General features: G+C 40.5%; 1 protein-coding gene across 2 annotated transcripts in view; it reads left to right on the forward strand.

Annotated features, from left to right (window-relative positions):
- Nucleotides 1-23718, forward strand: part of LOC137250027 (uncharacterized) — a 138939-nt gene that overhangs the window by 114104 nt on the left and 1117 nt on the right. The window lies entirely within an intron of this gene.

The following is a 23718-nucleotide window of genomic DNA, read 5'->3' on the forward strand; positions in this document are numbered from 1 at the left end:
GTTACCATCTCCAAATGAATAGCAGATGTTGTTAAGCAGACAAATAAACATATATATCCTTTTGATAATTTAGGTTTCTGCCAGAAGCCATCTTTAATGCTAGCGGTGCCGCATAATCGCATCCACTGTTTTCGAACGGATATGCCTGCCGTACCCGAATCGCAGGGAGATCTGCCATCATTTGTTCCGTAGATATTTGCCGTTCAAGAAAACATTTCATGCACTTGAAGGTATGGCTGCGAATTAAGTTTCTGGCACCCAAAACCCAATATTTTTGCCGGATAATTACAAAAAGTGCTGACACCCCTGGATGCAAATTTTGTATGTGTTCCTCCTGTAGAATCAGATACGTAATTTGGTGCGACATCGGTAGAATGATCGGATGAACAGTTTTTCTATCTACCTCCGCATAACGAATACGCTCTCCAACCCGCATCAAGCCGCACTCGTCAATAAATGGATTAAATTTTAAGAGCTTGGAGCGCGAGTTAAGTTCTCTTCGATACGCCAAAATTTCTCCATCTTCCTTAAAGTAGTCCTGTGCATATCGCAAAAGTATTCGTCTTGTATCTTCAAATTCGTGATATTTCAAATATCCTTCAGTGGTCCCCCTGGTATGTGGACGTAGAAGTTTGATGAATCGCAGAATATAGCCAACAATTCTAACAAGCTTGCTCCAAGAAGATGATTTTTCAACAATATTTTTGAGTGAGTGGTTGCATTCTGGAGTAGTTAGGGCCAAGCTTACTGTATTAGCCTTTAGTTCTTTGTTCGCATCAGGATCTGTAGTTGCTTTGCAAGGGGTCCTTTTCAGAAGTGCTTCTTGGAAGCCCTTTTCGTCGCGTAACCATGGTGGCCCGTTCCACCAAAGGTTGAAATTGAGCAGCCCGGCTGCAAGCATACCTCGACTAGCGCAATCGGCAGGATTTTCTTTGGACGCAACATGGTTCCAAACGCAGCGTGGCAAAATGTCAATAATTTCCGACGTACGATTCGCAACAAAGGTCTTAAAGGTCTCTGCTGGAGATTGGGAAAGCCAAGATTAACTGAAATAACGCTTTGTGGTAAAATTTCCTTTATAACGCTAATGAGGCGTGATAAAAGCAAATGCAGCAATAGCTCCAGGCGCGGCAACGATATTTGCTTTAGGGGAGCTACTCGCGTCTTAGCAGCAACGAGATGCACATGATATGCCCCATATCGATCCTAGGTGCGGCAGTATACTATGGCTGCATAGGCTTGCGTGGATGCATCACAAAAACTTTGTAGGTCTATAGCATCTGTTATTGACGTGGACACAAAGCGGGATTATAGAAACACTTTTAATACTTTCCATTTCGCTGCGATATTTTAGCCATAACCTTGCAGACGCACTGGGCAGTGGGGTATCCCAATCCAACATAAGCAACTACAATTTCTGAAGCAGGATTTTGTACTGGAAAACGACAGGCGCTAATAATCCCAGCGGATCAAATATGCGCGATAATTCCGATAACAACCTTCTTTTACTAACGCTAGCCGAATCCTCAATACATACCTTGTAAGCTAAATTTTCTCCTACTGGATCCCAACGTAAACCTAGGGCATTTGTTGTTCCCTCTTCTGCACACTTCAATATGTTTTGATCCTGCTGGCTTGAATTTAGGCTTGGGCAGTTAGATACCCATTTTATCTCAAGCAGATTTTCCTCAATTTCAGCACCGGTCAACACGTCATCAACATAAAAATCTTCTGCTAATATTTTCGATGCTACCGGATATTTCTCCGCATAGTATTTAGAAAGCTGCTTCAAGACTCTTATGGCTAAAAAGGGCGCTGATGAGGTTCCAATCGGAACCTTCGGAGACTCGCGCCATAAAATGCGCTGATTATCTCGATAATCTTCGGCTACCCAAATTTGCCGAAACATTTTCACAATATCGGCGGAGAAAATAAATCTAGGCATTCGAAAACGGAAGCAAACAGCAAACAGATTTCTTTGAATGTTTGGACCTGTACAAAGAGCACTGTTGAGTGATACCCCGTTCGCATCCCTAAATGAACCATCGAAAACAACTTGCAGAATTTGCCCCAGAACTGAGTGATGAGGCATGTATTTCCCATCAGTAACTTCGATTTCATGAGAACCCAACTCCCTCATGTGTAGTTGCTTAATGTACTCTCGCATTAACTCCACGTATTAATGTCTGAGTGAATCATCTCTCATTAAGCGACGTTCGACTGTTAGAAAGCGTGCCGAGGCGCCGCTCATTGTGTACGAAAACGTGAAGTTTGGTTGATGAAATGGTAATTCGACTACCATACCTGCCATCGGGTGTTCTTAAATGCGTTGTAGTAAAATGATTATCAGCATAGTCAATCTCCCCACTCTCTACTGGTACCTGAGCCTCTTCAATCTCCCAAAACTGTTTTAAAGACCTATCGATATCAGCTAGAGTGACTAGCGAAATTGAGTGAGGTATAGGGTTTGGAGCCGTGCTTGTAACAAACCACCCAAAAATTTACGATACCGCTATAATACTGCTATGCGCGTCGTAGATTTTATCGGCTGTGAAGATATCCCATACATACTGTGCGTCAAGTAGAATATCAATATACGCTGGTTTATTGAAAGACGGGCCCGCGAGGGGAAGCCCACTGAGCTGACTTATTGTAGCTGTTTTTATTGGTATTGGGGTTGGAGACGTAATTCTGCTAAGAACGTGAACGATGACATCTAAAATGTGACTGCTTACACGAGATTTGATACGTAGAGCGCATTGTGCACGCGTAGTTTCGGCATTGACCGATGATATACCTGAAACAACTACACGAGAATAAGAGAGCGAGAGGGCTAGGCCTGGTGTGCAGCGCTCCGTAATATAAGAGAGTTCAGAGACGCCATCCAATAATATGCGGCAGGGCTGAATATAAGCAGTAGCTGTGGGCAAAATAAAATTATTGCTACTCCCTTGCGAGTTGTCAACTGCGCTTATGTTCTCTGAATTATTTCCTGAGCATGAGCGGGCAACATGTGATATAGTTGACCATTAGGACGATGATATTGTCGGAGAAATGGGAGAAGCGCTCGCTGCTTGTGCTGACAACGATGTCTCTGTAGCAGAGTGAACCAAAGTGTGGTGACGTCGATGACATTCCTTGCAACGGAATTTGCTTGAACATGAATACGATGTATGACCACCTCTTAGACAATTGAAGCAAAGAGATTTACCTTTAATAAAATTACGACGATTTTCAATACTAAGTGAGGCAAATACTGGGCATTTCGCGACACTATGTTCTTTAGAAGTATATTTTATATATGATGGAGTATTTGAGTCAGTGGTTACTAAGGCACGCGACTGCTGCTTACTCAGTTTAGTACCCGACTCAGATGTTTTCGACGAACTACTACTCCTGCGATCACCTAACTCCAACTCTTCGTAACGGGAGTCTAAGAATCATACAAATTCTTCAATGAAAGGTGTAGATTTTGCTTTGCTGTCGTTTATCCACCGACGCCTAGACTCTGGATCAATTTTCGCTAACAACAAAAAATTAACCAGCAATTGCGACTAGTTTAATTTGAAGCCTCCAGGCCCCGAATAACTTCATGAGCCCATCAGAAATTTTGCGTAGCAAGGTCGGATTTTCAACCAGTGTTGTTCGCAGATTCATAAACATGTCGATAAAAGAGTTAACGATGTGGCGCGGTCGATTGGCAAGTGCTTAATTAAACTAGCTTCGTCCCGCAGTAACGAAGTCAGGTAGTGGAACTTCCGAACATTAGTTAAAGTGGTTTTCGAATGCACAGAACTAACAAACCAATCGCGAAATGTAGCCCAATCCTTATAATTTCCCGAGAAGGGTGGTATATTTATTTTTGGTAAGTCATTTTCAATATATTTTGATTGTTTAGAAACCTGGCCGAACCTTTCGAGCATTAGTGCTTGCTGTTCAGCTAACTTTGAGATAACACTGTCGGTCGTGTCTCTGCTAGCGCTGTTCTCGTCGTGTTCTTCGGGCGCATGCAGGCCCGATTTTAAAGTAATTAGCAACCCTCGTGCTAGCATATATTTTTCTTCATATAGTGCATAATCTACCTCTGGATCGGCGTATTCCGGACTGCCTACGTATTTGTATATTTGATCTGTGGTATGCACTAACTCCTTCCATACCTCGTGCAGGCGTTCGAGCCTGGTCCCTTGTAATGTCTTCGGGAGGACCTTCCGCGAATGCAAGCAGACGTGTGATGGAACCCTTGGGGCGCCCGCGAAATTGTATAAGAAGATTGTATTCTTTCGACATTTTTACAAGAGACTTTGCTAAGTTAATTTTTATTTAAATAGGTTATAATTTGAAAAACAAAATTGAGCTGATCCGGCTCGAAGGGCCAGTTCCAATGGCGATTAATGCCATGAAGGCAACGAGTAAATTAAAACCACGGTTAGTAATCGAAACAGTTTATTCACGTGCAAGCTTCATCGCAAGACTAAACTAGCAAATTATTTAATACGAGTATGAACCCATTTGGGTATGTACCAAAAATAATAACAGAACATTTAATACAATTACATATTTATATACAGACATATTTCCTACGTACCAATAATAATTACAATGAGAACAACTGGAAAGAAACTGCTACATATATAGATAATGCCTCACTAAGTACAGAGACCGTGAACCGTATTCGTACAAAATAAAGTATATGTAATATATTCCGAAACAGTTGCATATGTGTCATAAAAAAATCCAAACATTTTTCAATAAGTTGCAATGTTAAGTCAAAAAATAATAGTTGTTGGTATCACAAAAAATTTATAATAAATTTAGAACCCCTTGTTAAAGAACAACAAACAGATAAGTTTTTACAAGAAAATATTTCCCATAAAATTTCAAAAAGAATTTAGAAGAAATTTATATTCCAATTACTAATTTTTCTTTACAACCATTTAGACCATATGTTTCACATAAATGAGAAGAATTATATTGGACAAAACTGACTCTCTTTCACATCCCAGTATTTATTTATTTATTTAGTAGTCTACAATTTAAAATTTATATAGACTAAAATGTTCAATTTACTTAAAATATGTAGTATATGCGATTTAAATAACATATTTATTCTACAAATTTATAAGTAGGATAAATTGTTGTGCATTAATTCTTATAAGTATGCCCAAGCAGGCAGCCGACGTGAGGATCTCTGAAGGACGAGAAATGCTCAGAAAGGATCTGTGTGCCCATTAGGGAGCCGACGTGAAGCGCTCATAAAGGAACCAACCCGAAATGCTCATGAGGGAGCTGTTTGTCCAGTAGGGGGCTCTCGTGAGATGCAATGTATGTTGTAGATGACGCAGTGACCAGAATGTTTTTGTAATATATTTATTAGGCGTATGATCTTATCACACTTTTATGTGCTTTGGTTTGCCTGTGCTTGCATTAGATAAGCATTTTCTAATTAGGTATATAGATGTAGATGACGCAGTGACCAGTAAGTTTTTGTAATGCATTTATTAGGCGTATGATGTTATCACGCTTTTATGTGTTTTGATTTGCCTGTGCTTGCATTAATAAGCAAAATTTAATTTAGGTTAAATAGTATACTATTCTTTATTAAGAAAGACGAGTCTGAAATATCGAATTTTGCCCGTGCTTGCGTTAGATAAACATTTTCTAATTTAGGTTAAATAGTATACTTTTCTTTATTAAGAAAGGCGAGTCTGAAATATAGAAATTGATGTAGTGCTTGTTGAAATTATTATAATATTAAAACAACTAGACGATTAAATCAAACTAAATATTATAAATATCAAAATCCAAAATTTTAAGACATATTAAATCTCCTATTTAAAAAATTCAAATACCATCAGGTCGTTTTGAACATAATCATATGGATACAGTTGCACCTCTTCCAGTCTCAGTTGAAAATTGTAACATTTTAACATTAGACATATACTCACGTTGGCCTGAAGCTTATCTACTTAAAGATATTACAACAAATACTATAGCAGAAACTTGTATACAAAATTATATAACACGTTTTGGCATTACAATAGACAAAGGTCCACAGTTCACTTCAAATTTTTTTTGCCACTCCCAAGCAAATAACGAGAGATTTCATCGAACTTTAAAAGCAGCAATTAAAGCATTTAACGATTCAGTTCATTGGTCCGAAATTGTATCATTCATTCTTCTTGGTTTACGAGTTTCCATCAAAGAAGAATCAAAATGTTCTGCTGCTGAACTTGTTTACGGACAAATACTAAGCGTACCTGGCGAATTAATTGTTTCCAATAATAATAAAGAAGAAAATGTTTCCAATGAAAGTCTGCAAAAAGTAAGAGAACATTTCTTAATTATTCGTTCAAAAGTTTTCCATTATAATAAGGAAAACTTTTTCGTTCTAAGAAAATTGTGAATACGTTTTTTGTTAAATTTCTTCGTAAATCTATTTCGAAATCACCTTACGAAGGCCCTTTTAAAGTTATTCTAAACAACACAAGACATTTAAAATTCAAAATGGAAATATTGCTAAACTTTTTAATTGATTTACTTAAACCAACAAATATTCTTAAGCATACTAAGTTACATTTAATAATAACTAATTATTACCTCTCTTTAAATTTTCTTGTAAATATAGTGTTATTTAATTGTTATTCTACTTTGTATTTAATACTTGTAATTTTTTAAAGATTAAATAATCAAGCTTGGTTTCCTCCAAAAGCGGTGCCGCTATATTCCGACCGCCAAAACGCGGCCGATATGCCCATTGTTTTCAGCGGCACCGCTTTGTTGGAAACTAGGTAAACTTACGGCAGACGACCCGCAAAATGTTTGCATGTTTTTTTTTGCTTCTTTCTTTTTTTTTTAATGCGTATGCACCTATGACAATTGTTTTTCAAGTGAATGTTTTTAATATTAGTTTGAAGCGTATTTAAAGTTTTTGATATCAGCTTTACTAAAAAATACCGCAAACTGGTCTTATTGTACTAATACTTCCTAAGCTTCAAAAATGTTGTTTATGTTATAAAAAGTGTCAAATATTTGACAAAATGTTCACCGCTTTCAATACAGCGGTGAGAAAAAACGTTCATTATATTTATCGCCCTACCGCTATATTACGTTACGGTGAATTTCACTCTTATAAGTTACCACATAATTACTTTTACATTGCAATATTTGTGACAACGTGCTCTATAGCTATGTAGCGGCCGCTATAAAGCGTCACCGCTTTCGAGGAAACCGGTCTTTACTTTCCACATAATTACTTTTAAATTGCAAGAGTACGATCTCACTCTACCGTTATGTAACGGTATTTTTTAATGTATAAGAAATACAATTTTTGATAGTTGTAAAATATATTAAAGTAAAACTTTAACAAAAATAAAATGTCTTAACTATAAGTACTATTTAAACTGTTTTACTTTATTTTATTATAAATACTTGCATAGCAGGGCACAGCAATATTGTTCTCACAAACAACATCTGCCCAATTGGATTTGCACTTACTTGATTAGGCTACGCAGGCAATTCCACTGAATTGTGTGGAGGTCTGTTGAATATGATTTCTATGTATGCACTATGCGCGCAACTCTCACTCTTCGTGCTGTTGATATTGTTTTAGCAAAAAGTAGTAAAACTAGCACCAGTGCACATTGCTGGCTTATGTTTGTCTATATTTTACATACAAACTTTATTTGTGTGTATGCTTACCCTTGTTAGTCCGAGGAACCGTGCAGTTTCAACAGGATTGGATCATGTGGAGACAAATTACAGAAAAAAAAAAAATAAATAAATAAAAAAAAAGACAAATTACAGGCGGGACATAAATTGGGCATGTCAGTGTTGATTCTGGATAAGTAAAAGTTTAACCTTAACAGATCGAAGTTGACCTAGAATGATGCGCGTCTCCCTGGTGTTCCTCTTCCTTATACCACTGAATTCTTAATACGGGGCCTCTTCAATCAGATGTCTGTTGGGATGCCTAGGTTTCTGGGTATGCAGAAATTGTTTGTTCAGCATTTCATGTCTGCTTTATGGGAAGTGTTCTCGCCTCACTTGGTAGATGATGCTCTGGAGGCATAAGAAGACATTTTGTGGCTACTCTGAGCGCGGTGTTCTAACAGGCCTGTAGTTTCCTCCAGTTTGCTTCTTTTAAGCTCGGCGACCATGTTGGGGATGCGTAGCATATAAAAGGCCTGCTAATTGCTTTATAAGTGGTTATGAGCATTTCTTCATCTTTGCCCTAAGTGCTGCGGAAAATGGGCTTCTAGATCCCGATGGAACGACACAATAGTATTTTTGGATGTAATACAATCGTAATGCCATCAACGTGGACGTCCAATGTGGTCGACATCCGCCATGTTTCCATTATCCTGCAGTCATCGGCATAGGACAAAACGGTAACTCCTTCTGATGGTTTTATGTTACGCTCCTAAACTACACCGATGCGTGCCAACCACAGAGATAATTTGCAGTTCACATTTTTAGACTGAAAGGAGGGATCTTGCAGTAACGTGCTGTGATTAACTGTATCAAAGACTTTTGAGAACGCTATCGCTACGAGTACTGTTCTACGGTGCGGTTTTTGAATCAGTCCATAATTCATCTGCGTGTTGATGGCGGTTTTCATCACTAAGCAGCGCACTGATATCAGGGCGATAGCCTCTTGGGCAGCAGGTAACAGGAGGAATATAGATGCAAATTGTTTCTAGGTAAATACCACCTGACCGGAATAGTTATGCCTTGACTATCTAAGGTTTTGTCCCTATGCCTGATTGTTGAGTTGGAATAGACTTTATTGTACGGTATGATATTGTGACGAATACTAGTAACACTAATTAGAAGCGCCTAGAAATATGTCGGCGAGGAAACCGGACAGTATAAAAGTGGCAAAAGTTGAGGCACGACAAGTCAGTTTGATTTAAGCACGCTATCTGTCGAGCAATTGAAGTGTTATTTTGAAAGTAGTCTAATAAAGCCCATTTTGCATTATCGGATATTGGAGTTATTTATTCAACAGTTTAGTGATTCGAACGTTAGCAGAAGGTTGTTAATAAGCGGAATTGCATTAAATTCGTTACAATTGGTGTCAGAAGAGGAATTGTTGAATAAATTCGCAACAATCTATACTTTGTTCAGACTGTAATGGCCCTATCAATCATGGTAGAGCTATAAAGTGCAAAATATGTGAAAGTTGTTATCATTATTCATGTGCAAAAATAGATATAAATAAAATTTCGCATATTCTAACTAAACATTTAAACGTTGTTTTTGTTTGCAATGATTGCCTGAGTGCTTCATCTAACTTGATTGCTATGTTTTCTCTTTTAACTAAAGAGATTAATACTCTTAAATGCCAGATGGCTGGTCTACTTAGCAACAATAACATTGGTTCAAAAACTCATATACAACAATGCAATGATACAAACAACTCTGCCAGTGGTTTACAGCTCGTTGAACTTTCGTGTGACAAAAACAATAGACAAAAATCATCTGTGTCTAAAAAAAACTATAATTTTTAGTTGGGCCAAACCCTTTTTAAAATGTTTGCTCCTAAGGATTCTCCTAAGGAGAATCTTTACAAAAGCAAAAGACAGGATAGACAAGGAACAGCAAAGCAACGTAGTCTACGAAATCCAATGCAAAGGCAACAACAACAATAACTGCAATAAGTGTTACATAGGCACAACAAAAAGGGCATTAGTGTCGAGACTATACGAACATCAACTGGACGTGAAAAACAACAAAACAACAACAGCGCTTTCTCAACACCTGATTGAAAACGAACACACAGCTGATTTTGCGAACGCTAGGAGTTTGGATGTTGAGAGAATAGAAAAAAACGGATGACACTGGAAAGTCTCCGAATTCAACAGCAACTCACAAACGTAATGAATTTTAAAGAAGACGTGGACAACACAAACAGCGCTTACACAGCTGTCATCAAACATGTAAACAAATAATAATATAAAAACAATATGCTTAACGTTAAAATGTGATGTTTTTGTAATTTAAAAAATTAATCAAATTAATGTGAGTTAAGTTCCAAATGTCTATTGATTGTGCTGTACTCTTATATTTCATTTTGTGTTTTCATGTTTCTGTTTTTTAAAATAAATGTAGACCTTCCTGATGATGACGCGAAAGCGCCGAAATGCATAGAGGGAAAAAGTCAAAACTTTTTGGTTTTTCTTTATTAATCTATCGGCCGAAGCAGCTCCTACCCAGCAAATAAAAAAAACTATGCCTAATTTGCAATCTCGCGAAAATAAACGCACGGCAAATTCAAAACCTGCTAATGCTGTCTACAACCTCCGTTCGCTTGGTTCTCTGGATACCGACACAAATGCAAATTGTGCTGCCTCCTCGTCTGCTGCTACCAAAAATTTTTGAATATAAAGATATTGCATGCGCGAACTTCGGTGGATCGCAGCGGAGCGTAAGAAAATTCTAGTATGTCACTTTCACCACACCAAAAACTTTAACACAATTTTTAACATAAATTAAGCACAGAAATACACTGATTGGAGTTTTAGTGAGTAAAAGTTAAAATTCTGAACACATTAGCTGAACAAAAAGTGTACAAATAGTTATTAAATAACAAATAGAGAGAGTGGTAGTTTAACAAATTCTGCTGTGGTAAGTGGTGAATGTGACCTACTAGAATTTTGTGAAGCTTGCCTCACACGATTTTTCGTCTATGCAATGTCTCTATATCATATCGTTTCTGCTGGTACTGCCTCTGCTGCGCAACCTTCCAGCTCTGCTAAGACAAATGATTGCGCTACGCTTACACCTTCGCTTTCTTCTGCTACCCCTCAATCGCCAAACATCTTCTTCAATGCTTTCGGTGCCGATGATAATAATTTCGGTACCGAAAACAATAATAATACCGAAAGAAAGAAATATACCGAAAATAATAATAGGCAAAGAAGTGTGGTTGTTGGGCGTAATGTATCCTGTGAGCTTGAAGTCGTTGACAAAAAAAAGTGGGTGCATATTTCGTCATTCAAACACTCTGTTACTGCTGAAAACGTCGCTGATTATGTAGCAAAATATCTCGGGATTGCTAGTACCTACACAACATGCTTTAGTCTCTTAAAAAATGGCACATCTCTGAATGACGTTGAGAGAGTGACTTTTAAACTTGGTGTTTCTCCTGCATTTTATGATTTTCTTTTTGATGAAAATTTATGGCCTTCAGGCATTATTATTCGGCCCTTTCGTAAATTCCAAAAAGAGTAATTTATGTGTAGATTATCGCTTGCTTAATTGTAGTGATAGTGCTAAGGACAATAAAAACTTGTTGAATATCTACTTTCAAAACATCTCGGGAATGCGCACAAAAGCCAAAGGCGTATTTTTAGCCACCTCTCGGTGTGATTGCGATGTCTATGTTATCGTTGAACCATGGTTAAATAGTAACTTCGCTGACTCAGAATTTTTTGACCCTAACATCTTTAATATATATCGGAAGGACCGATACGCAATTAAGACTAACTGCTTAAGAGAAGGAGGCGTTTTAATAGCGGTCAATTGAATGTTTCGTTCTTCTTTAGTTCAATTAGAAGATGCTGATTCCCTTCTTGATCAGTTGTGCGTATGTGTTCTTGGAAGTCTCGGTAAACTATTCATTTGTGCTTCATATATTCCACCTACCAGCTCTGATTCTCTATACGCTGATCATATAAGCAATATAGTAAATTTGTGCGAAAACAATGAAGAGTGTCATTTTTGCATTTTGGGTGACTTTAATCTCAATAAGATTGTATGGTCTAATTTTCTCGATAATGGCACCTTAACACCAACAAATATAAATAGTTCGCTCGAAATAAATTTTATTGACAGCCTTTTTAGTATTAACCTGACTCAAATTAATTCATTTTACAATGAGCTCGGTAATATTTTAGATCTTATTTTTGTTGATGAAAATTTAACTTTCAAAGTTTCCGAATCTATTTTCCCAATCTGCAAATGTGATAAGCACCATGTCCCGCTCTCTCTCTCCCTCGAATTTTGTAATTTTATCTCAGGTCCGACCGGTTTGTCGAATACCTGTTTAAATTTTCGTGATGTCGATTTTGACTCCTTATTAAATGCCAGGCTTCTAGAAATGGACTGGAAGTCTATTTTCTCCTCGGAAAGTATGGCGGATTGCTATGATGCTTTTATTTTAACTGTTAATGAAATTTTTGCTAATAAGCTGTCTTCTCTACCCACGCGAATTCATAAACTTCCGTGGTATACGTAGAATTTAAAGAAACTTAAAAATCTTAGAAATAAGCATTACAAACTTTATAAAACCTCGATAAGTTTTTATACAATCAATATATATCTCGATACGAAGAAGAGTTGGAGGAAAACCCAAGGGCCTTTTGGAAATACATTCGCTCGAAAGAAGGTTGTTCAAATATTCCGACCTGTATGTCGTATTGCGGTGTTGTCTCAGAATGCCCTTTGGACTCCGTCAACCTTTTCGCGGATTTCTTCAAATCAAATTTTGTATCGAGTCAATCGGTCAGTAATTTCTGTGGCGATGTTGAACAAATGGTCGATTTTGGATCCATGCTGGTCACGGAACAAGACATAATCAATTGCATATTTACCCTAAAAACATCAATGAAAAGTGATATTGATGGGATTTCTTCATTCATTTTAAAGAAATGCAGTGTGTCTTTTTGCGTACCACTAAATCACATATTTAACCTCTCACTAGCTAAAGGTGAATTTATCGATCGGTGGAAAATAGCCTCCATTTCCCTATTTTTAAGTCGGGCAATAAAAATGATGTAGCTAACTACAGACCAATCTCTAAACTTTCGACATGTTCGAAACTCTTTGAGAAAGTAGTTAAATCCAAGCTGTCTTTTGCAATAAAGGGATCCGTAGATCAGTGCCAACATGGCTTTTTAACTGGTCACTCTACGGTTACCAACCTTGCCTCTTTTTCTCAATTTTGTATTTCGTCATTTAAAAAAGGTCATCAAGTAGATGTTGTTTATACTGATTTCACAAAGGCTTTTGATACAGTTACTCACAGCATTTTATTGCGTAAGCTTGAGTTAATTGGATTCCACTCTGCTTTTCTATGCTGGATTGGTTCATATCTTTCCAATAGAATCTCGTTTGTTGAAATTGAGAATGTCAAGTCATATTCATTTGTAGCCACGTCCGGAGTACCTCAGGGAAGTATACTTGGACCAATTTTATTTCTTCTCTTTATCAATGATATAGGAGCCTGATTTAAAAATTCACAATACTTGCTCTACGCAGATGGCCTAAAAGTTTTTAGAACGATCGCGAGCATGTCAGATGTATCTCTCTTACAGGATGATTTAAACAGTTTAACTAATTGGAGCGCTATAAACAACTTACGCCTTAATATCAAAAATGCTTTCATATGACGCTTTGGAAAAACGTCAACACGTTTAATTCTACGTATACCCTTTTTGACCATAACCTTTCTACTGTCCGTGAATTTGTTGATCTTGGGGTAATGTTTGACTCTAGTTTCTCTATCACAAATCATATCAGCTTCATTATTCCGAAGGCCTATTCCAATCTCGCTTTTTTGCGGCGATATGGCAGAGACTTCAAAGATCCATACACAAGGAAAAGCTTATATAATTCCTTAGAACGTTTAAAATTGGATTATGCATCTATAATTTGGAATCCGATTTACTCTGTCCACTCTAATAGACTGCAAAGAGTACAAAAGAGTTTCATTCGATTCGCTCTCCAACCGCTTCGCTTCGCTGAACCGCTGCCATCATATGGTGCACGGTGTGCCCTCATAAGCATTAAGTCGCTTTCGTCTAGACGTTGCATTCAATCATTGATGTTTGTATATTATTTAATATGTGGCTTAGTTGACTGCCGGGAATTGCTGGCACAAGTAGATTTCTATATACCAAGTAGAACTCTCCGTGCGCAATATCCGTTTCACTTTAATCTAATTAGAGCTAATTACCATAATTTTGATCCTATTCTAGGGCCCTCGGTGAATTTAACAAAAATTTTCGTAGTCCTGATCTTGATTTCGCACTCTTGAGATCGTGTTTTAGTGCTAAATTAGATTCATATTATGTATAATTTCAGTTTTAATATTGAAACGATTTTACTGAAATTCCTCTTATTTGCCCTTCTGCTAAGTTCGTATCGCTAAACTGTTGAATAAATAACTCCAATATTGAATAATGGAAAAATTGCCTTTATTAAAGTACTTCACAATAACACTTATACTTTGCAATGAATAGCTTGCTTAATAACCAAACTGATTGATAGCTCAAATGAAACTGAACTCGTCATACCTCAGCCTGTGTCGCTTTTATACTCTTCGGTTTCCTCGTTCATCCATTTCTCGTAAGGTCTAGTAATTTCGTGAACCTGATGCTTGTTTATGAACTATATAGACGTATATTTGCGATTTGTATCCATATGCGTGTGTATATGTGAGCGGCTGATGATGACTTGTGCTTGTGGGTATCTATCTCTGTTGCCCCGCATGTATGTGTGCAGATATATTGATTAATTTGTTTACGTACATACAAGTGTAGCAGGTTGCTTCATTGTGTTGTGGCTTTATTTACTTAGTATCAGATTAGTGATGGGAGTATCACTTAGTGTCACTGATATTCGCCACACTGCCCTCCACCTAAGTCTCATCGTCCCGATCAGACAAATCTCTCGATCTAACCGCTGCTAGCCTCTCCAAATTAACCACTTTCATTTTGGTTCGTGGTTTGTCAATGGTTTGTATGCGGTATACTACATCGTTGATCCGTTTTGCAACTTTGTATGGGCCTTACCAGTTACACTGCAATTTCGGGGACAAACCTTTTCCTCGTTGTGGGTTGTATAGCAGCACCAAATCTCCTTCCTGAAATCCTTCCGAATTAATTGCTTTATCGTACCTCGCTTTCATCTTGTCACTCATAATCTTTGCTCGTTGCCTTACAAGATCGTGTATCTCTCTCAGCTCTTCTTCCAAGACACCAGTGGATTTCTTGACATCCCTCTCCGCATCGGCACTTATCCCATACTTCAAATCAGCTGGCAGTCGAAGGTCATTGCCAAAAATTACTTTTGCAGGGGTTTGGCCCGTTGCCTCATGCACTGCTGATCGGTAAGCCATCAAGAATAAGGGTATGCGGGTATCCCACTCCTTATGGTACTTGTTTACTACTTTCCTTAAATGCTCCTCCAATGTTCTATTGAATCGTTCCACCATACCATCGGATTGAGGATGCAATGCAGTTGTCCGTGTTTTTCGGATGCCCAATGATTTACACATTTCCTGGAACACAGCTGATTCGAAATTCCTGCCTTGATCAGAATGTAACTCCATTGGTACACCATACCTTGCAACCCAATTGTTTATAAACACTTCTGCTACCGTTTCCGCTTCTTGATTTGGGATTGGGTATACCTCTGGCAATTTGCTGAAATAATCCATAACTACCAGTACATATTTGTTTCCGCCGTTGCTAGTAGGAAATTGGCCGGCGACATCCATAGCGATCCTTTCAAATGGCGCACCTGAGTTATATTGCTTCATCAGTTCGCAATCCACTCAGTGACCGACTGACGGCAACCAACCCAATAGAATCTCTGTTTAATCTTCTCGAGCGTCTTCGTGATTTCAAGATGACCTCCGCTTGGACCATTATGCAGCTCGCTGAGCACGTCAGGAATCCTCTTTCTGGGAACAACTATCAGTTTCTTCTTGCATTTACCATCCTCATTCTCCCATACTCGATGAAGGCAACCGGATATCAATTCTAAACTGTTCCACTGTGCCCAATATGACTTCGCAATGGGACTCTCTGCTGACATCTCTTCTCTGTTTGGTCTTTCGTTTCGTTCGAGCCCTTGCATAACACGTGATAGATCTGTATCTTCTAGTTGACACTTTCTTAGCTGTTCCTTTGTCCCATTCATCTGTACATGTTATAGTCATTAGCCGGACATCTATAATGTCTTCTTTAGCCTCGGCTTTTGAACGGTGCTTGCATTCTAAACTACATGGTCTTCGTGGCATTGCATCGGCATTTCCATGGGTACTACCTTTTCGATGCTCAATGGAAAAGTCATAGCTTTGTAGTCGCTGGATCCACCGTGCCAATTGTCCTTCCGGATTACGGACCTGCAGAAGCCATTTTAAAGCTGCGTGATCTGTCCTGACACGGAATCGCTGACCGTAGAGGTATTTGTGAAAATGTTTAATGCACTCTACCAATGCCAACAGCTCTCTCCGCGTAACACAGTAGTTCCTCTCTGGTGTTCCAATCGAACGGCTGTAATATGCGACTACCTTCTCCTGTCCATCGACCAGTTGTGATAAAACGCCTCCTATAGCATATCCACTCGCATCTGTATCTAGAATAAATGTTGCTCCTGGAATCGGATATGCTAACATTGGGGCAGTGCATAAACGCTCCTTCAATGTTTGAAAAGCCACTTCTTGTTCCTTCTTCCATTCAAAAGCTTTATTTTTTCTTGTAAGCTCATAGAGGCTATGGGCTACGCTTGAAACATTTGGTACAAATCGGCGTTAATATGTGCACAGCCCAAGGAAACTTCTTAATTCATGTAGGTTCTGTGGTCTTGGCCAATTCTTTACAGCCTCTATCTTTTCGTTCGCTGTGCAGATGCCCTCTGTCGTTACCTTGTGACCCAAATAATTTACTTCCTTTTTAAACAGCGCACACTTTTTGGGACTTAACTTCAGACCAGCGACAGCTATTCTCTGGAAAACTTCCTCCAAATTCTTAAGATGTTCATCGAAGTTCTTCCCCAATACGATGATGTCATCCAAGTACACCAAGCATGTTTTCCAATGTAGCCCTTTCAGTACCTGGTCCATGAGTCTCTGGTGCATTACAAAGTCCAAAAGGCACCACTGTAAATTGCCAAAGACCATCACCGACACTGAAGGCTGTTTTCTCTTTATCTTCCTCCTTCACCTCCACTTGCCAGTAGCCGGTTTTCAAGTCCAGTGTGGAAAACCATTTCGTACCAGAGAGCGAGTCCAGAGTGTCGTCAATTCTTGGCAATGGGTAGCTATCCTTTTTCGTAACGTCATTCAACTTCCGGTAGTCCACGCAAAACCTCATTTTTCCATCCTTCTTCTTTACAAATACTACCGGTGAGCTCCAAGCACTAGCTGATGGTTCGATGACGCCGCTGTCGCTCATTTGTTGTATAATTTGACTCACAACTTCCCGCTTCGCCAGTGGAACACTACGTGGAGCTTGACTTATTGGCTCCGCGTCTCCAGTGTCTATTTGATGTTTCACAACATTGGTGCGGCCTGGTTTGGAACCATCCTGGTCAAATATGTTTGCGTACTTTAGGAGCAGTTGCTTTGCCTTACTCTGATAATCTTCCTCTAGCCCCTCCGTCCATGCCGTGATGTCATTTGAAAGATCAGTATTACTAGACTAAACGTGTTCCTGGAGCTGTTCACAGTTAATAATTACTTCAGGCATTTGGCATCTTCCCAAAATAGCTCCTTTGGTTAATTTGAGTGGTGACTTGAACTCGTTGAATACTCTTACCGGAATACGTCCATCTTGTCTTGTCATAGGCAGGGTTTTTCCTACAAGTCTGTTCGGTGCTGATTTGTTTGCTGCTTCGAAAACCCACAATTTGTTTGTCCCACAATCTCCATCAACCTTTGCCCAGATGACTGCTTCGGATTTTGGTGGTATTTGCTGACTCTCTTCCACCAGCACTCGTTTAATGCTGTAGCCTCTCTTGTAGCCGAAATTAAGTGGTACATCCATGTTCTTATATCGCATCATCTTTCTTTGCATGTCGATCTTGATGCCCTGGTCGATTAAGAAGTCCACTTCAATTATGATTTCATCAACAATCTCTGCCACTATAAAATTGTGTACTGCCGTGACGTTCCCAATTGCGACTTCACATGATACTTCTCCTAGAACCGTGCTGTCTTCTCCAGTGGCTGTACGCAATCTTGCTCCATGCAATGGTCTTATCTTCTTGTTGACTAAATCCGCTCGAATAATGGAATGGGATGCACCCGTATCTACAGTCAGTAAACGTTCCTTTCCATCCACATGTCCTCCGACAGTAAGATTGTTTGACCTTCTTCCAATTTGTGAGATAGAGATTATGGGGGATTCAATTGAGGGAGCCAGCTGTTGTTGTTGTTGTAGCAATGCTCGCCCCACCTAATAGCCGCGACCGATCACAAATTGGCATCAATATCCTCTAACGGGAGTCCAAGGAAACTTGCCGCTTCAACAGGGGTGGACCATAAGGAAAGGGGTGTTAGAGGCGTTGGTTCCACATTACAATTGAAGAGATGGTTGGTGTCATGTTGGGACACATTGCAAGCGGGGCATACATTTTGTATGTCAGGGTTGATTCTGGGTAGGTAAGAGTTTAACCTGTTACAGTATCCAGAACGAAGTTGAGCAAGAGTGACACGCGTTTCCCTGGGGAGTATGCGTTCCTCTTCCGCAAGTTTGGGATAATTTTCGTTAAGTACTGGATTCACCGGGCAATTCCCGGCATAAAAGTCCGACGCCTGTTTATGGAGTTCACCAAGGACCTGCTTGTGTTTTTTCACTTCATACGGCTGGGTTCTCAGGTGCCGTATTTCCTCAAAATGCTTACGGAGATGACTCCTTAAGCCCCTAGGCGGTGCTGGTTCGTCAATCAGATGTCTGTTGGGATGCCCAGGTTTCTGGGTATTCAACAGGAACTGTTTGGTCAGCATCTCATTTCTCTCCCTGATGGGGAGTATTCTCGCCTCATTATGCAGATGGTGTTCTGGGGACATAAGAAGACAGCCCGTGGCGATTCTGAGAGCAGTATTTTGGCAGGCCTGTAGTTTCTTCCAATGGGTGATTTTTAGGCTTGGCGACCATATGGGGACGCGTAGCACGTAATCGGCTGGCTAATTGCTTTGTATGTAGTCATGAGCGTTTCTTTATCTTTTCCCCAAGTACTGCCAGCGAGGGATTTGAGGATTTTGTTACGGCTCTGAATTCTCGGAACAATTGCGGCTGCGTGCTCACCAAAATGTAGATCCTGATCAAACGTCACACCCAAGATTTTGGGGTGTCGGACAGTCGGTAGCGTAGTGCCTTCGACGTGGATGTTCAAAATGGTCGACATTTGGGGCGTCCATGTTGTAAATAAGGTCGCGGAAGATTTAGTCGGTGATAATGCCAGGTTTCGCGAGGCCAGAATTCTGAAGTTCATAAGGGGAGACGGCGCCACTCTGGGGGTAAGTGACGGGTGACTACGCCTGGGTTGGGGAAGGCCAGGACGCAATTGCTGTTGTGGCCCTGGGACTGGGCGTCCTTGGGCAAGCATTGGGGTACCCGGATGATTTGGGTTTGCGGCCTGGCAACATGGCGCGATGAAACCCGTCGGGGGGTTGCCGTCGCGGAGACCAGAACATCTAGGGAAGTGGCACCACCCAAGGCAGGAGCTGCATTGGGCGGATGTCGCAAACATATATATTCTGTGCTGGCAAACGGAGGTAGGGACTAAGAGTCTGTTTCCCTGACCTACACGATTGCTGCCGGAAAAGAGGGGGGGAGAAAACGGGGGCCAGCTGTCGCCCCTTGCGGCTGACTCGCTTTAGTTTAACGATTGAGTGGACTTGGAGATTTGCTCATCTCCTTCATCTCTGCGTTTACGGCCACCCACATTGTTGGAGCTATTGGCCCCGGTGCTGAAATGTCGTGCAATATGACCTGGGTTGCCGCACTTGAAACATTTAATAACTCCGGCATTTTTCTGTTGTGATCCCTTCAGTGCTTCCAAAATTGTGTCTACCCAATCTGGTCTTTCCACTTCCACACGATGAGCTTTGTATGCTGGTTTACTCAATAGTGAGGCCGTTTCCTGAGTCAATGCATGTGATACCGTTTCAGCAAATGTCAGCTTTGGGTTTGCGTATGTAGCTCGCTTCGTTTCCAGGTCCCGTATGCCATTTATAAAACTCTGGATTTTTACCTTCTCGGTGTATTCCACGGGTGCGTCCGCATTATCGAGATGAGCCAACCTTTCAACATCCGAGGCAAACTCCTGCAAAGTCTCATTCGCTCTTTGGAGGACATATGGATGGAAAGGAACGTTCACTGATTGTAGATACGGTTGCATCTCATTCCATCATTCGAGCGGATTTAGTCAACAAGAAGATAAGACCATTGCATGGAGCAAGATTGCGTACAGCCACTGGAGAAGACAGCACGATTCTAGGAGAAGTAGCATGTGAAGTCGCAATTGGGAACGTCGCGGTTGTACACAATTTTATAGTGGCAGAGATTGTTGATGAAATCATAATTGGAGTGGACTTTTTAATCGACCAGGGCATCAAGATCAGACATGCAAAGCAAGACGATGCGATATAAGAACATGGATGTACCACTTAATTTCGGCTACGGGAGAGGCTACAGCAGTAAATGAGTGCTGGTGGAAGAGAGTCAGCAAATACCACCAAAATCAGAAGCAGTCATCTGGGCAAAGGTTGATGGAGATTGTGGGACAAACCAATTGTTGGTTGTCGAAGCAGCAAACAAATCAGCACCGAACATAGTTGCAGGAAAAACCCTGACTATGACAACAACATGGACCGGTAGGATTCCGGTAAGAGTACTCAATGAGTTCAAGTCACCACTCAAACTGACAAAAGGAGCTATTTTGGGAAAATGCCAAGAGGCTGAAGAAGTTATTAACTGTAAACAGCTCCAGGAACACGTTTCATCTAGTAATACTGATCTTTCAAATGAGATCGCGGCATGGACGGAGGGGCTAGAGGAAGATTATCAGAGTAAGGCATAGCAACTGCTCCTAAAGTACGCAAAGATATTTGACCAGGATGGTTCCAAACCAGGCCGCACCAATGTTGTGAAACAACAAATTGACACTGGAGACGCGAGGCCGATACGTCAAGCTCCTCGTAGTGTTCCACTGGCGAAGCGGTTAGTTGTGAGTCAAATCGTACAAGAAATGAGCGACAGCGGCGTCATCGAACCATCAGCTACTCCATGGAGCTCACCTGTGGTACATGTGAAGAAAAAGGATGGGAAAATGAGTTTTTGCGTAGACTATCGTAAGTTGAACGACGTCACGAAAAAGCTTAGCTACCCAAAGCCAAGAATTGACGACACTCTGTACTCGCTCCCTGCTATGAAATGGTTTTCCACACTGGACTTGAAAAGTGGCTACTGGCAAGTGGAGGTGAACGAGGAAGACAAAGAGAAAACGGCCTTCAGCGTCGTAGATGGTCTTTGGCAATTTAAGTAATGCCCCTTGGACTATGTAATGTACCAGCTACTTTCGAGAGACTCACGGATCAGGTATTGAAAGGACAACATTGGTGTACCTGGACGACATCATCGTATTGGGCAAGAACTTTGATGAACATCTTAAAAACTTAGAGGAAGTTTTCCGGAGAATAGCTGGCGCTGGTCTGAAACTAAGTCCCAAAAAACGTTCGCTGTTTAAAAAGGAAGTAAATTATTTGGGTCACAAGGTAACGACAGAAGGCATCTGTACTGCGAATGAAAAGATAGAGGCAGTAAATAGGATTGGCCAAGACCACTGAACCTGCATGAATTGAGAAGTTTCCTTGGGCTGTGCACATATTACCGTCGATTTGTGCCAAACTTTTCCAGCGTAGCCCATAGCCTCCATGAGCTTACAAGAAAAAATAAAGGTTTTAATGGAAAAAGGAGCAAGAGATGGCTTTCCAAACATTGAGGGAGCGTTTGTGCACTGCCCCAATGTTGGCATATCCGATTCCAGGAGCAACGTTTATTCTAGATACAGAGCGGAGTAAATATGCTATAGGAGGCGTTTTATCACAACTGGTCGAAGGACAGGAGAAGGTAGTTGCATATTACAGCCGTTCAATTGGAAAACTAGGGAGGAACTACTGCGTTACACGGAGAGAGCTGTTGGCATTGTTAGAGTGCACTAAACATTTTCACAAATACCTCTACGGCCAGCGATTCCGCGTCAGGACAGATCACGCAGCGTTGAAATTGCTTCTGCAGTTCCGTAATCCAGAAGGACAATTGGCACGGTGGATCGAGTGACTACAAAGCTATGACTTTTCCATTCAGCATCGAAAAGGTAGTACCGATGGAAATGCTGATGCAATGTCACGAAGACCATGTAGTTTGGAATGCAAGCACTGTTCAAAGACCGATACTAAAGAAGACATTATAGACGTCCGGCTAATGACTATAACGTGTACGGATGAATGGGACAAGGAACAACTAAGAAAGTGTCAGCTAGAAGATACAGATCTGTTACATGTTATGCAAGGGCTCGAACGAAACGAAAGACCAAACAGAGAGGAGGTGTCAGCAGAGAGTCCCATTGCGAAGTCATATTGGGCACAGTGGAACAGTTTAGAATTGATATCGGGTTGCTTCCATCGAGTATGGGAGAGTGAGGATCGTCAATGCAAGAATAAACTGATAGTTGTTCCCAGAAAGAGGATTGCTTACATTCTCAGCGAGCTGCATAATGGTCCAAGTGGAGATCATCTTGGAATCACGAAGACGCTCGAGAAAATTAAACAGAGATTCTATTGGTTTGGTTGCGGTCAGTCGGTCACCGAGTGGATTGCCAACTGCGAGGTTTGCAACAGAGCGAAAGGGCCCATCGCCATAGATGTCGCAGGTCCATTTCCTACTAGCAACTGCGGAAACAAATACGTACTGGTGGTTATGGATTATTTCAGTAAATAGCCAGGGGTATACCCAATCCCAAACCAAGAAACGGAAACAGTCCAGAAGTGGTTACAAACGATGTTATTTATTCAACAGTTTAGTGATTCGAACGTTAGCAGAAGGTAGCAAATAAGCGGAATTGCACTAAATTCGTTACAATATTGTTGCTGTTGTATTAACAATAAAGACACTCTCCGAAGGTTTTCTGGAGTGTTATCGATGTTGATGTTCCTCTGCCGGATACAGATCCCGTACCTTCCGGTAACAAGCACCATTAAGGTACTTGTCCGACCATCCCGGAAACGACCAATATGACCACATTAAACCTTCTAGACCATCCTGCCCCCACCCCTTGGTTCCATGAGAAACTTGGGGTCGCCAGAGCCTCTCCTGTTAAATATTTGTGATACATTAATTCCCCTTGCGTAGGTGAGGTCGACAATAAGGTTGCGGAAGCTATGAAGCTATAGAGCTTTGCGTTGCGCTTATAAACCCCTTGCATCACTGCACGTTATAATTTGTGAGGGAAGCGCCGCCGCCTCCATTACGCTGCCTTATATACAGAGCTGTGTGCCCTCACGCATGCGGATTTTGACATCAGGTGTCCCACTCCAAATTGCACCAAACTAAGTGAAAATGTTGTAATTCTGGAGTAAATTTCCTGTGCAAAGGGAGTGAACGAATTGCGATGCTAAAGGGTGTCGAAAGTAAGTTTTTTTTCCTTGTGAGGAGATTAAGGCCGAGCAGAAATGCACTCGGGATGTTTTGGAAATCAAAGCTTTTTTCTAATGGAGGAATCGTTTTCCTAAATTTTTGATGTCTATTTTACCGGAACCTGAACCCAGGATTTTCGGTGTGGCAGGTGAGCAGCATACCACCACGGCACGTCGGCTTTCTTTGTTATGTAAGAACGACTTTTGAAGGTGCTAATGGAAAACCTTTCCAGATAATTTGGCCAGGCTCACAATTTGTAGTCCTACATATGTATGTCATAATTTTTTTT

This window comes from Eurosta solidaginis, chromosome 4, assembly GCF_040869045.1.
Source record: "Eurosta solidaginis isolate ZX-2024a chromosome 4, ASM4086904v1, whole genome shotgun sequence".
Classification (NCBI taxonomy): domain Eukaryota; kingdom Metazoa; phylum Arthropoda; class Insecta; order Diptera; family Tephritidae; genus Eurosta; species Eurosta solidaginis.